Source organism: Biomphalaria glabrata, chromosome 10 (genome assembly GCF_947242115.1).
Source record: "Biomphalaria glabrata chromosome 10, xgBioGlab47.1, whole genome shotgun sequence".
NCBI lineage: Eukaryota > Metazoa > Mollusca > Gastropoda > Planorbidae > Biomphalaria > Biomphalaria glabrata.
In genome coordinates, this window is record NC_074720.1 from 5507062 (window position 1) to 5519785 (window position 12724).

Here is a 12724-nt window from a genome sequence, read left to right on the forward strand (position 1 = left end):
AAGTACACAGCGGATCTCGAGACGCATATTAGGCTCTTTTTATCCTTACTTCGGCACTTCGACACACATAAACAAACTTTGGTAAACACTGAATTTTAAAAAATATTTTATTTGGTGGTACATTTAATTCCAGTTGTTTCCATAAAAATGTCTCAACTAAAGCAGATCTTTAATTTGATAAAAAAAAGGGCTCTTTGAATAAACTTTGATTCTGTATTTTTTTTAAATATTTGTTTGCTTATGGATCACGATTAGACGTCCAGAATTTTTTTTCTATTCAATACACTGGCACTGTAATGATGTATTTTAATTCTGCAAGCTATCTAAAAAAATCATTGAAAGTGAAATCGGTGCTTATTAGAAATGTCCCATGTACAGAAAATGGGATTCGTGTTTTAGTAGATAAATGAAAAAGTAATTGTTTTTGTAGATTTTTTATAAAATAGAATTATACAAATAATTTATGAATAATTTGTCATTTTTACAATTTCTTTTAAAAATTTAATTTTTTAGGACAAAAAATGCAAAATTTTCTTATATAAAAAGTCAATTGAGTTCTCTATCTCACTCTATTACGAAAATTGTGTACCAAAAGGTCAATCTTCAAAGGCAGATAACTAATGGAAAAAGACGTTATCTATTTTAAATTTATATAAGAAAAAAAAAGAATTACAATTTTAAAGATCAACCACAAAAAGAAAACATTAGTTTTCTTTTCTTGTTTAGTAATATTGTTTTAACTCAAATATTATGTAAATTCTATATAAATTACACAATTTAGAAAAAATATTTGAAAAAATCTAGAAGAAAAGAATTAGATTTATCTTTCAATCGCAGAGTTTAATTCCAAATGTGCTTATATAGCCTCGATTTGTAAAACCTACATCGGCAGTGTGGCATTTACGTTGATTGTTGAGTTTTGAAGCCAAACTAACTGGGTTCATATTCTCAGAATTAGTAGTATAATTTTTTTTTCTTTTTTTAATTTTTTAAAATTTGTAATGAATAGTAATATGTACCTCGTGAACCTAAAATAAATGATAATTTTGTCTGAATATACACATAGGCTATATTGTATCAGAAAATGTACAGTAACGGAAGACATAATTTCACGTTGTTTATCTAGAATGGATTATAGATAGAGAAAGGAAAAGATAAGGTATAATTCACCCTCCAACCTGTTTAAATTATATTGTTTTAAATGTTCAGTCTTTATTTTGCATTCAAATGATTAATCACCGTCAATGTTTCTAAATAGTAAAGGCTAGTGGTCATTGTTAGTCAATTCTTAGTTCAGTGGAAGTACACAGCGGCTCTCGAGACGCATATTAGGCTCTTTGACTCCTTACTTCGGCACTTCAACACACATACACAAACTTTGGTAAACACTGAATTTTAAAAAATATTTTATTTGGTGGTACATTTCATTCCAATTGTTTCCATAAAAATGTCTCAACTAAAGCAGATCTTTAATTTGATAAAAAAAAGGGCTCTTTGAATAAACTTTGATTCTGTATTTTTTTTAAATATTTGTTTGCTTATGGATCACGATTAGACGTCCATATTTTTTTTCTATTAAATCCATAGGTGAGTGAAAGATGTGTTTTAATTCTGCAAGCTATCTAAAAAACACATTAAAAGTGAAATCGGTGCTTATTAGAAATGTCCCATGTACAGAAAATGGGATTCGTGTTTTAGTAGATAAATGAAAAAGTAATTGTTTTTGTAGATTTTTTATAAAATAGAATTATACAAATAATTTATGAATAATTTGTCATTTTTACAATTTCTTTTAAAAATTTTATTTTTTAGGACAAAAAATGCAAAATTTTCTAATATAAAAAGTCAATTGAGTTCTCTATCTCACTCTATTACAAAAATTGTGTACCAAAAGGTCAATCTTCAAAGGCAGATAACTGATGGAAAAAGACGTTATCTATTTTAAATTTATAAAAGAAAAAAAAAAGAATTACAATTTTGAAGATCAACCACAAAAAGAAAACATTAGTTTTCTTTTCTTGTTTAGTAATATTGTTTTAACTCAAATATTATGTAAATTCTATATAAATTACACAATTTAGAAAAAATATTTGAAAAAATCTAGAAGAAAAGAATTAGATTTATCTTTCAATGGCAGAGTTTAATTCCAAATGTGCTTATATAGCCTCGATTTGTAAAACCTACATCGGCAGTGTGGCATTTACGTTGATTGTTGAGTTTTGAAGCCAAACTAACTGGGTTCATATTCTCAGAATTAGTAGTATAATTTTTTTTTCTTTTTTTAATTTTTTAAAATTTGTAATGAATAGTAATATGTACCTCGTGAACCTAAAATAAATGATAATTTTGTCTGAATATACACATAGGCTATATTGTATCAGAAAATGTACAGAAACGGGAGACATCATTTCACGTTGTTTATCTAGAATGCAATATAGATAGAGAAAGGAAAAGAAAAGGTATAATTCACCCTCCAACCTGTTTAAATTATATTGTTTTAAATGTTCAGTCTTTATTTTGCATTCAAATGATTAATCACCGTCAATGTTTCTAAATAAAAAAAGGCTAGTGGTCATTGTTAGTAAATTCTTAGTTCAATGGAAGTACACAGCGGATCTCGAGACGCATATTAGGCTCTTTTTATCCTTACTTCGGCACTTCGACACACATAAACAAACTTTGGTAAACACTGAATTTTAAAAAATATTTTATTTGGTGGTACATTTAATTCCAGTTGTTTCCATAAAAATGTCTCAACTAAAGCAGATCTTTAATTTGATAAAAAAAAGGGCTCTTTGAATAAACTTTGATTCTGTATTTTTTTTAAATATTTGTTTGCTTATGGATCACGATTAGACGTCCAGAATTTTTTTTCTATTCAATACACTGGTACTGTAATGATGTATTTTAATTCTGCAAGCTATCTAAAAAAAACATTGAAAGTGAAATCGGTGCTTATTAGAAATGTCCCATGTACAGAAAATGGGATTCGTGTTTTAGTAGATAAATGAAAAAGTAATTGTTTTTGTAGATTTTTTATAAAATAGAATTATACAAATAATTTATGAATAATTTGTCATTTTTACAATTTCTTTTAAAAATTTAATTTTTTAGGACAAAAAATGCAAAATTTTCTTATATAAAAAGTCAATTGAGTTCTCTATCTCACTCTATTACGAAAATTGTGTACCAAAAGGTCAATCTTCAAAGGCAGATAACTAATGGAAAAAGACGTTATCTATTTTAAATTTATATAAGAAAAAAAAAGAATTACAATTTTAAAGATCAACCACAAAAAGAAAACATTAGTTTTCTTTTCTTGTTTAGTAATATTGTTTTAACTCAAATATTATGTAAATTCTATATAAATTACACAATTTAGAAAAAATATTTGAAAAAATCTAGAAGAAAAGAATTAGATTTATCTTTCAATCGCAGAGTTTAATTCCAAATGTGCTTATATAGCCTCGATTTGTAAAACCTACATCGGCAGTGTGGCATTTACGTTGATTGTTGAGTTTTGAAGCCAAACTAACTGGGTTCATATTCTCAGAATTAGTAGTATAATTTTTTTTTCTTTTTTTAATTTTTTAAAATTTGTAATGAATAGTAATATGTACCTCGTGAACCTAAAATAAATGATAATTTTGTCTGAATATACACATAGGCTATATTGTATCAGAAAATGTACAGTAACGGAAGACATAATTTCACGTTGTTTATCTAGAATGGATTATAGATAGAGAAAGGAAAAGATAAGGTATAATTCACCCTCCAACCTGTTTAAATTATATTGTTTTAAATGTTCAGTCTTTATTTTGCATTCAAATGATTAATCACCGTCAATGTTTCTAAATAAAAAAAGGCTAGTGGTCATTGTTAGTAAATTCTTAGTTCAATGGAAGTACACAGCGGATCTCGAGACGCATATTAGGCTCTTTTTATCCTTACTTCGGCACTTCGACACACATAAACAAACTTTGGTAAACACTGAATTTTAAAAAATATTTTATTTGGTGGTACATTTAATTCCAATTGTTTCCATAAAAATGTCTCAACTAAAGCAGATCTTTAATTTGATAAAAAAAGGGCTCTTTGAATAAACTTTGATTCTGTATTTTTTTAAAATATTTGTTTGCTTATGGATCACGATTAGACGTCCAGAATTTTTTTTCTATTAAATACATTGGTACTGTAATGATGTATTTTAATTCTGCAAGCTATCTAAAAAACACATTAAAAGTGAAATCGGTGCTTATTAGAAATGTCCCATGTACAGAAAATGGGATTCGTGTTTTAGTAGATAAATGAAAAAGTAATTGTTTTTGTAGATTTTTTATAAAATAGAATTATACAAATAATTTATGAATAATTTGTCATTTTTACAATTTCTTTTAAAAATTTAATTTTTTAGGACAAAAAATGCAAAATTTTCTTATATAAAAAGTCAATTGAGTTCTCTAACTCACTCTATTACAAAAATTGTGTACCAAAAGGTCAATCTTCAAAGGCAGATAACTGATGGAAAAAGACGTTATCTATTTTAAATTTATAAAAGAAAAAAAAAAGAATTACAATTTTGAAGATCAACCACAAAAAGAAAACATTAGTTTTATTTTCTTGTTTAGTAATATTGTTTTAACTTAAATATTATGTAAATTTTATATAAATTACACAATTTAGAAAAAATATTTGTAAAATCTAGAAGAAAAGAATTAGATTTATCTTTCAATGGCAGAGTTTAATTCCAAATGTGCTTATATAGCCTCGATTTGTAAAACCTACATCGGCAGTGTGGCATTTACGTTGATTGTTGAGTTTTGAAGCCAAACTAACTGGGTTCATATTCTCAGAATTAGTAGTATAATTTTTTTTTCTTTTTTTAATTTTTTAAAATTTGTAATGAATAGTAATATGTACCTCGTGAACCTAAAATAAATGATAATTTTGTCTGAATATACACATAGGCTATATTGTATCAGAAAATGTACAGAAACGGGAGACATCATTTCACGTTGTTTATCTAGAATGCAATATAGATAGAGAAAGGAAAAGAAAAGGTATAATTCACCCTCCAACTTGTTTAAATTATATTGTTTTAAATGTTCAGTCTTTATTTTGCATTCAAATGATTAATCACCGTCAATGTTTCTAAATAAAAAAAGGCTAGTGGTCATTGTTAGTAAATTCTTAGTTCAATGGAAGTACACAGCGGATCTCGAGACGCATATTAGGCTCTTTTTATCCTTACTTCGGCACTTCGACACACATAAACAAACTTTGGTAAACACTGAATTTTAAAAAATATTTTATTTGGTGGTACATTTCATTCCAATTGTTTCCATAAAAATGTCTCAACTAAAGCAGATCTTTAATTTGATAAAAAAAAGGGCTCTTTGAATAAACTTTGATTCTGTATTTTTTTAAAATATTTGTTTGCTTATGGATCACGATTAGACGTCCAGAATTTTTTTTCTTTTAAATACATGAACATGGAAATCATGTATTTTAATTCTGCAAGCTATCTAAAAAACACATTAAAAGTGAAATCGGTGCTTATTAGAAATGTCCCATGTACAGAAAATGGGATTCGTGTTTTAGTAGATAAATGAAAAAGTAATTGTTTTTGTAGATTTTTTATAAAATAGAATTATACAAATAATTTATGAATAATTTGTCATTTTTACAATTTCTTTTAAAAATTTAATTTTTTAGGACAAAAAATGCAAAATTTTCTTATATAAAAAGTCAATTGAGTTCTCTATCTCACTCTATTACGAAAATTGTGTACCAAAAGGTCAATCTTCAAAGGCAGATAACTAATGGAAAAAGACGTTATCTATTTTAAATTTATATAAGAAAAAAAAAGAATTACAATTTTAAAGATCAACCACAAAAAGAAAACATTAGTTTTCTTTTCTTGTTTAGTAATATTGTTTTAACTCAAATATTATGTAAATTCTATATAAATTACACAATTTAGAAAAAATATTTGAAAAAATCTAGAAGAAAAGAATTAGATTTATCTTTCAATCGCAGAGTTTAATTCCAAATGTGCTTATATAGCCTCGATTTGTAAAACCTACGTCGGCAGTGTGGCATTTACGTTGATTGTTGAGTTTTGAAGCCAAACTAACTGGGTTCATATTCTCAGAATTAGTAGTATAATTTTTTTTTCTTTTTTTAATTTTTTAAAATTTGTAATGAATAGTAATATGTACCTCGTGAACCTAAAATAAATGATAATTTTGTCTGAATATACACATAGGCTATATTGTATCAGAAAATGTACAGAAACGGGAGACATCATTTCACGTTGTTTATCTAGAATGCAATATAGATAGAGAAAGGAAAAGAAAAGGTATAATTCACCCTCCAACTTGTTTAAATTATATTGTTTTAAATGTTCAGTCTTTATTTTGCATTCAAATGATTAATCACCGTCAATGTTTCTAAATAAAAAAAGGCTAGTGGTCATTGTTAGTAAATTCTTAGTTCAATGGAAGTACACAGCGGATCTCGAGACGCATATTAGGCTCTTTTTATCCTTACTTCGGCACTTCGACACACATAAACAAACTTTGGTAAACACTGAATTTTAAAAAATATTTTATTTGGTGGTACATTTAATTCCAATTGTTTCCATAAAAATGTCTCAACTAAAGCAGATCTTTAATTTGATAAAAAAAAGGGCTCTTTGAATAAACTTTGATTCTGTATTTTTTTTAAATATTTGTTTGCTTATGGATCACGATTAGACGTCCAGAATTTTTTTTCTATTAAATACATTGGTACTGTAATGATGTATTTTAATTCTGCAAGCTATCTAAAAAACACATTAAAAGTGAAATCGGTGCTTATTAGAAATGTCCCATGTACAGAAAATGGGATTCGTGTTTTAGTAGATAAATGAAAAAGTAATTGTTTTTGTAGATTTTTTATAAAATAGAATTATACAAATAATTTATGAATAATTTGTCATTTTTACAATTTCTTTTAAAAATTTAATTTTTTAGGACAAAAAATGCAAAATTTTCTTATATAAAAAGTCAATTGAGTTCTCTATCTCACTCTATTACGAAAATTGTGTACCAAAAGGTCAATCTTCAAAGGCAGATAACTGATGGAAAAAGACGTTATCTATTTTAAATTTATATAAGAAAAAAAAAGAATTACAATTTTAAAGATCAACCACAAAAAGAAAACATTAGTTTTCTTTTCTTGTTTAGTAATATTGTTTTAACTCAAATATTATGTAAATTCTATATAAATTACACAATTTAGAAAAAATATTTGAAAAAATCTAGAAGAAAAGAATTAGATTTATCTTTCAATGGCAGAGTTTAATTCCAAATGTGCTTATATAGCCTCGATTTGTAAAACCTACATCGGCAGTGTGGCATTTACGTTGATTGTTGAGTTTTGAAGCCAAACTAACTGGGTTCATATTCTCAGAATTAGTAGTATAATTTTTTTTTCTTTTTTTAATTTTTTAAAATTTGTAATGAATAGTAATATGTACCTCGTGAACCTAAAATAAATGATAATTTTGTCTGAATATACACATAGGCTATATTGTATCAGAAAATGTACAGAAACGGGAGACATCATTTCACGTTGTTTATCTAGAATGCAATATAGATAGAGAAAGGAAAAGAAAAGGTATAATTCACCCTCCAACTTGTTTAAATTATATTGTTTTAAATGTTCAGTCTTTATTTTGCATTCAAATGATTAATCACCGTCAATGTTTCTAAATAAAAAAAGGCTAGTGGTCATTGTTAGTAAATTCTTAGTTCAATGGAAGTACACAGCGGATCTCGAGACGCATATTAGGCTCTTTTTATCCTTACTTCGGCACTTCGACACACATAAACAAACTTTGGTAAACACTGAATTTTAAAAAATATTTTATTTGGTGGTACATTTAATTCCAGTTGTTTCCATAAAAATGTCTCAACTAAAGCAGATCTTTAATTTGATAAAAAAAGGGCTCTTTGAATAAACTTTGATTCTGTATTTTTTTAAAATATTTGTTTGCTTATGGATCACGATTAGACGTCCAGAATTTTTTTTCTATTAAATACATTGGTACTGTAATGATGTATTTTAATTCTGCAAGCTATCTAAAAAACACATTAAAAGTGAAATCGGTGCTTATTAGAAATGTCCCATGTACAGAAAATGGGATTCGTGTTTTAGTAGATAAATGAAAAAGTAATTGTTTTTGTAGATTTTTTATAAAATAGAATTATACAAATAATTTATGAATAATTTGTCATTTTTACAATTTCTTTTAAAAATTTAATTTTTTAGGACAAAAAATGCAAAATTTTCTTATATAAAAAGTCAATTGAGTTCTCTATCTCACTCTATTACGAAAATTGTGTACCAAAAGGTCAATCTTCAAAGGCAGATAACTGATGGAAAAAGACGTTATCTATTTTAAATTTATATAAGAAAAAAAAAGAATTACAATTTTAAAGATCAACCACAAAAAGAAAACATTAGTTTTCTTTTCTTGTTTAGTAATATTGTTTTAACTCAAATATTATGTAAATTCTATATAAATTACACAATTTAGAAAAAATATTTGAAAAAATCTAGAAGAAAAGAATTAGATTTATCTTTCAATGGCAGAGTTTAATTCCAAATGTGCTTATATAGCCTCGATTTGTAAAACCTACATCGGCAGTGTGGCATTTACGTTGATTGTTGAGTTTTGAAGCCAAACTAACTGGGTTCATATTCTCAGAATTAGTAGTATAATTTTTTTTTCTTTTTTTAATTTTTTAAAATTTGTAATGAATAGTAATATGTACCTCGTGAACCTAAAATAAATGATAATTTTGTCTGAATATACACATAGGCTATATTGTATCAGAAAATGTACAGAAACGGGAGACATCATTTCACGTTGTTTATCTAGAATGCAATATAGATAGAGAAAGGAAAAGAAAAGGTATAATTCACCCTCCAACTTGTTTAAATTATATTGTTTTAAATGTTCAGTCTTTATTTTGCATTCAAATGATTAATCACCGTCAATGTTTCTAAATAAAAAAAGGCTAGTGGTCATTGTTAGTAAATTCTTAGTTCAATGGAAGTACACAGCGGATCTCGAGACGCATATTAGGCTCTTTTTATCCTTACTTCGGCACTTCGACACACATAAACAAACTTTGGTAAACACTGAATTTTAAAAAATATTTTATTTGGTGGTACATTTAATTCCAGTTGTTTCCATAAAAATGTCTCAACTAAAGCAGATCTTTAATTTGATAAAAAAAGGGCTCTTTGAATAAACTTTGATTCTGTATTTTTTTAAAATATTTGTTTGCTTATGGATCACGATTAGACGTCCAGAATTTTTTTTCTATTAAATACATATGTATGGCAATCATGTATTTTAATTCTGCAAGCTATCTAAAAAACACATTAAAAGTGAAATCGGTGCTTATTAGAAATGTCCCATGTACAGAAAATGGGATTCGTGTTTTAGTAGATAAATGAAAAAGTAATTGTTTTTGTAGATTTTTTATAAAATAGAATTATACAAATAATTTATGAATAATTTGTCATTTTTACAATTTCTTTTAAAAATTTAATTTTTTAGGACAAAAAATGCAAAATTTTCTTATATAAAAAGTCAATTGAGTTCTCTATCTCACTCTATTACGAAAATTGTGTACCAAAAGGTCAATCTTCAAAGGCAGATAACTGATGGAAAAAGACGTTATCTATTTTAAATTTATAAAAGAAAAAAAAAAGAATTACAATTTTGAAGATCAACCACAAAAAGAAAACATTCGTTTTCTTTTCTTGTTTAGTAATATTGTTTTAACTCAAATATTATTTAAATTTTATATAAATTACACAATTTAGAAAAAATATTTGTAAAATCTAGAAGACAAGAATCGCAGAGTTTATATCCATATGTGCTTATATAGCCTCGATTTGTAAAACCGACATCGGCAGTGTGGCATTTACGTTGGTTGTTGAATTTTGAAGCCAAACAAATTGGTTTCATATTCTCAGAATTAGTAGTATATTTTTTTTTCTTTTTTTTATTTTTTAAAATTTGTAATGAATAGTAATATGTATGTCGTAAACCTAAAATAAATGATAATTTTGTCTGAATATACACATTGGCTATATTGTATCAGAAAATGTACCGAAACGGAAGCCATAATTTCACGTTGTTTATCTAGAATGCAATATAGATAGAGAAAGGAAAAGAAAAGCTATAATTCACCCTCCAACTTGTTTAAATTATATTGTTTTAAATGTTCAGTCTTTATTTTGCATTCAAATGTTTAATCACCGTCAATGTTTCTAAATAGTAAAGGCTAGTGGTCATTGTTAGTCAATTCTTAGTTCAGTGGAAGTACACAGCGGCTCTCGAGACGCATATTAGGCTCTTTGACTCCTTACTTCGGCACTTCAACACACATACACAAACTTTGGTAAAGACACTGAATTTTAAAAAATATTTTATTTGGTGGTACATTTCATTCCAATTGTTTCCATAAAAATGTCTCAACTAAAGCAGATCTTTAATTTGATAAAAAAAAAGTGCTCTTTGAATAAACTTTGATTCTGTATTTTTTTAAAATATTTGTTTGCTTATGGATCACGATTAGACGTCCAGAATTTTTTCTCTATTGAATTTCTATGTATATAAAAGATGTGTTTTAATTCTGCAAGCTATATAAAAAACACATTGAAAGTGAAATCGGTGCTTATTAGAAATGTCCCATGTACAGAAAATGGGATTCGTGTTTTAGTAAATAAATGAAAAAGTAATTGTTTTTGTAGATTTTTTATAAAATAGAATTATACAAATAATTTATGAATAATTTGTCATTTTTACAATTTCTTTTAAAAATTTAATTTTTTAGGACAAAAAATGCAAAATTTTCTTATATAAAAAGTCAATTGAGTTCTCTATCTCACTCTATTACGAAAATTGTGTACCAAAAGGTCAATCTTCAAAGGCAGATAACTGATGGAAAAAGACGTTATCTATTTTAAATTTATAAAAGAAAAAAAAAAGAATTACAATTTTGAAGATCAACCACAAAAAGAAAACATTAGTTTTCTTTTCTTGTTTAGTAATATTGTTTAACTTAAATATTATGTAAACTTTATATAAATTACACAATTTAGAAAAAATATTTGTAAAATCTAGAAGAAAAAAATTTAGATTTATCTTTCAATTGCAGAGTTTAATTCCAAATGTGCTTATATAGCTTCGATTTGTAAAACCTACATCGGCAGTGTGGCATTTACGTTGATTGTTGAATTTTGAAGCCAAACAAACTGGGTTCATATTCTCAGAATTAGTAGTTTAATTTTTTTTTTCTTTTTTTAATTTTTTAAATTTGTCATTAATAGTAATATGTACCTCGTAAACCTAAAATAAATGATAATTTTGTCTCAATATACACGTAGGCTATATTGTATCAGAAAATGTGCAGGAACTGAAGACATAATTTCACGTTGTTTATCTAGAATGGAATATAGATAGAGAAAGGAAAAGATAAGGTATAATTCACCCTCCAACCTGTTTAAATTATATTGTTTTAAATGTTCAGTCTTTATTTTGCATTCAAATGATTAATCACCGTCAATGTTTCTAAATAAAAAAAGGCTAGTGGTCATTGTTAGTAAATTCTTAGTTCAATGGAAGTACACAGCGGCTCTCGAGACGCATATTAGGCTCTTTGACTCCTTACTTCGGCACTTCAACACACATACACAAACTTTGGTAAAGACACTAAATTTTAAAAAATATTTTATTTCGTGGTACATTTAATTCCAATTGTTTCCATAAAAATGTCTCAACTAAAGCAGATCTTTAATTTGATAAAAAAAAGGCTCTTTGAATAAACTTTGATTCTGTATTTTTTTATATTTGTTTGCTTATGGATCACGATTTGGCGTCCAGATTTTTTTTTCTATAGAATCTATGTGGATATAGAGGTAGTTTTTTAATTCTGCAAGCTATCTAAAAAACACATTAAAAGTGAAATCGGTGCTTATTAGAAATGTCCCATGTACAGAAAATGGGATTCGTGTTTTAGTAGATAAATGAAAAAGTAATTGTTTTTGTAGATTTTTTATAAAATAGAATTATACAAATAATTTATGAATAATTTGTCATTTTTACAATTTCTTTTAAAAATTTAATTTTTTAGGACAAAAAATGCAAAATTTTCTTATATAAAAAGTCAATTGAGTTCTCTATCTCACTCTATTACGAAAATTGTGTACCAAAAGGTCAATCTTCAAAGGCAGATAACTGATGGAAAAAGACGTTATCTATTTTAAATTTATAAAAGAAAAAAAAAAGAATTACAATTTTGAAGATCAACCACAAAAAGAAAACATTCGTTTTCTTTTCTTGTTCAGTAATATTGTTTTAAGTCAAATATTATTTAAATTTTATATAAATTACACAATTTAGAAAAAATATTTGTAAAATCTAGAAGACAAGAATCGCAGAGTTTATATCCATATGTGCTTATATAGCCTCGATTTGTAAAACCGACATCGGCAGTGTGGCATTTACGTTGGTTGTTGAATTTTGAAGCCAAACAAATTGGTTTCATATTCTCAGAATTAGTAGTATATTTTTTTTTCTTTTTTTTATTTTTTAAAATTTGTAATGAATAGTAATATGTATGTCGTAAACCTAAAATAAATGATAATTTTGTCTGAA